The 2,749-nt window shown below is 58.9% G+C and overlaps 1 long non-coding RNA gene across 1 annotated transcript; it reads right to left on the bottom strand.

Moving 5' to 3' along the window:
• Nucleotides 1-1,319: 1,319 nt before the first annotated feature.
• LOC136792991 (uncharacterized) lies at nt 1,320-2,477 on the bottom strand. Its single transcript, XR_010837655.1, has 3 exons — nt 2,411-2,477; nt 2,039-2,156; nt 1,320-1,901 (listed from the first exon to the last, which is right to left on the bottom strand). It is a non-coding gene; the product is annotated as an uncharacterized lncRNA (long non-coding RNA).
• Between the last annotated feature and the right edge of the window lie 272 nt (nt 2,478-2,749).

The following is a 2,749-nucleotide window of genomic DNA, read 5'->3' on the forward strand; positions in this document are numbered from 1 at the left end:
ACTAATATATATATATATATATATATATATATTTTTTTTTTTTTTTTTACAAAGTAACTTTCTCTATTTCTAACTACAAAAAAAGAGTATGGCATGTGATCCACAAAACCAGTATAGAGACTATACTTATCTGGAAAAGAAATAATAAAATGATGGTTTCAACACAGGCATATGCATTTTTGAGTGTTTTATTTATATCAAACTGGATAAGATGTGTGTATTTCTCAGACAGAAAAGACATGTCGAGGTAGAAATGTACCTTACAACTATTCATGGGTCCACAGGTACACTGGAGAGACTGTAAAATTGCAGATTGTGATTCAGTAGGTCCGGTGGGCCTGAGTTCTATTTTTTTAACAAGCTCATTTTTAACTAGTGATGCCACAGTCTCTGATTCATTAACGACAATTGTGAATAGCAGAGAGACAATTAGAAAGGTGAAAATTCGTATTTAGAGGCTTCCCTGGTGGCGCAGTGGTTGAGAGTCCGCCTGCCGATGCAGGGGACACGGGTTCGTGCCCCGGTCCAGGAGGATCCCGCATGTCGCGGAGTGGCTGGGCCCCTGAGCCATGGCCGCTGAGCCTGCGCATCCGGAGCCTGTGCTCCGCAATGGCAGAGGCCACAGCAGTGAGAGGCCTGCGTATCGCAAAAAATAAATAAGTAAATAAATAAAATCGTATTTAATTTTGAACTTCAAGTGTGTTATGGATTTCACACGTTTAATAGGATAGTAAGCACAGCAGCAACCACCATTTGTGAACATTCACTGTAGACCGTGTGTATCTTTCTGACTTTTTGTGTAGGATTCCAGGAAAAAGGCCTGCGCTGCGGCCACAGTGGGCGGGGCCCTCAGGCCGGGCCGCCCCTCCAGGACCCCCGACGGGGCCCTGAGCTGCTGGCGGCTCCTCCCCCGGCGCCCCGCTCCCTCCCAGGATGCCTCGGGGCAGAACGGCCCCACCCACTGCGCCCAGAACGGAGCCCGCGTTTCCTCAGAGCTGGAGCTCCCGGCTCGGGGTCTCTTCCCTCCGCCGTCACGGAGCTGCCCTGGCGCCCGAGGGGAGGGTGGCCTCACTGACGCTGCCGGCTGCGGAGGGGCCCCGGCGGCCGAAGCCGCGACAGTCGTGGGGACGGCGGGCCGGGTAAGTGGGTCCGGTGCCGGGCGGCCGCGCAAGAGCAGCTTCTGAGGGGAAGGGCTTCGCGGCCACCCGCCGCTGCTGTGCAGAACGAGCGGCCTCGGGGTCTGGTCCCGGGGAACTTCGGCCCCTCCTCTCGGCCCTGCCCTCGGCCTGGCTCGCGGGGCCCCGGGGGGCGTGGGGAGAGGGCGGCCTGAGCGTCCTGAGGGGACACGGGGCGAGGGAGGCGCAGGGTCCGGCCGCAGCGTCAGCGACCCTCCTCCCGACGGCGGGGAAAGCGGCGAAAGTTCCTCCCGAGGCTCCCAGGCCTCTTGTTCAGCCGAGGCCCTGTGCGCCCCTTCCTCCCTGAGCTAAAGCACCGGGGGGAGGGGACAGGGCGGGGGGCTGGCGCAGGTGATGGGGGACGTGAAAAGGTGATTGTCAGCTAAGGAGAACCTGCTCTCCAAGGTGAGGAATGCAGCGCTTTCCTTTGTATGCGAAGATGCCGGAGTCAGGCTCACGAATTCCTTCCTTTGATATGCACCTCCGCTCTCTGGGGCCTGCATTCTGTATTTACATATCCTGAATTCCCCTCACACTGGAGGGCTGCAGGTGCTGATGGCTGTGACATCCTTTGTTTACTGAGATGGCAAGAAATATTCCGTTTCTCACAGGCTTGAGGGGCAGACAGTGAAGAAGCGTCGGAGAGTCTCACTCAGCATCATCACCCCAGGAGCAGACCAGGAAGCTGAGGCTCCAAGAAGCCAAATAATCCAGCCGGAAGCACGGCTGTGGGACCACGGAGTAGGGTCTGCACCCATCGCCCACCCAGGGGGACTGCCCACTCCCCGCAGCTTCCACGCCTGTTCCCTTCACCCCCTCCCGGGGCCAGCTCACAGGGCCGCCTCCTGGGGGCACTCACTCACCTTCTTCTAACAGGATCCGTCTCACTGTCCTGTTCTGGGATCATCCGGAAGGCTTGTCACTCTGAAGCAGGTTCAGCCTCACGTCACCAGGGTAGCTTTCCTGGATCACACTCACCACCTGCACGTCCACCCTCAGCTCAGACCCGGAAAGGCCCCTCGGCCCCGAGCCCCATGGCTCTGCCTGGGCTGCCACCCCCTCCTGCCTGGTCCGTCCCTCTCGTGTCCCCTGCAGGGTCACCAGGAGCTCCCACCTGCCCCAGGCAGGCTGTCTGCTCTGTCCTGAGGAGGCCTCCGTGGTGTCAGGTGGAAGGCACAAGAGGTACCTGTGGGGTCTCCCTCACGCAGCACAGTGGCCAGCACCCACCTACTGACCTCATCACTCGGGATGGACGGGGGTTCAGGGGGTCCGTGGCATCTCCTGGTTCTCATTTCATCCCAGCGCTGCCCACAGGGAAGTTGCTAAGCAACTCTGTGCCGGCTGCACAGAGAGGACGCTCATACACACACACCCCTCCCAGCACACGGGGCTCTCGTGGCCAGGCCCCTCCCAGGATATGGTGCTCACCTGAGCAGGTACCCAGCAGCCCCCGGGGCTCTCGTGGTCAGGCCCCTCCCAGGATATGGAGCTCACCTGGGCAGGTACCCAGCAGCCTCCGGGGCTCTCGTGGTCAGGCCCCTCCCAGGGTATGGAGGTCACCTGGGCAGGCACCC

Source organism: Kogia breviceps, chromosome 18 (assembly GCF_026419965.1).
Source record: "Kogia breviceps isolate mKogBre1 chromosome 18, mKogBre1 haplotype 1, whole genome shotgun sequence".
Lineage (NCBI taxonomy): Eukaryota > Metazoa > Chordata > Mammalia > Artiodactyla > Physeteridae > Kogia > Kogia breviceps.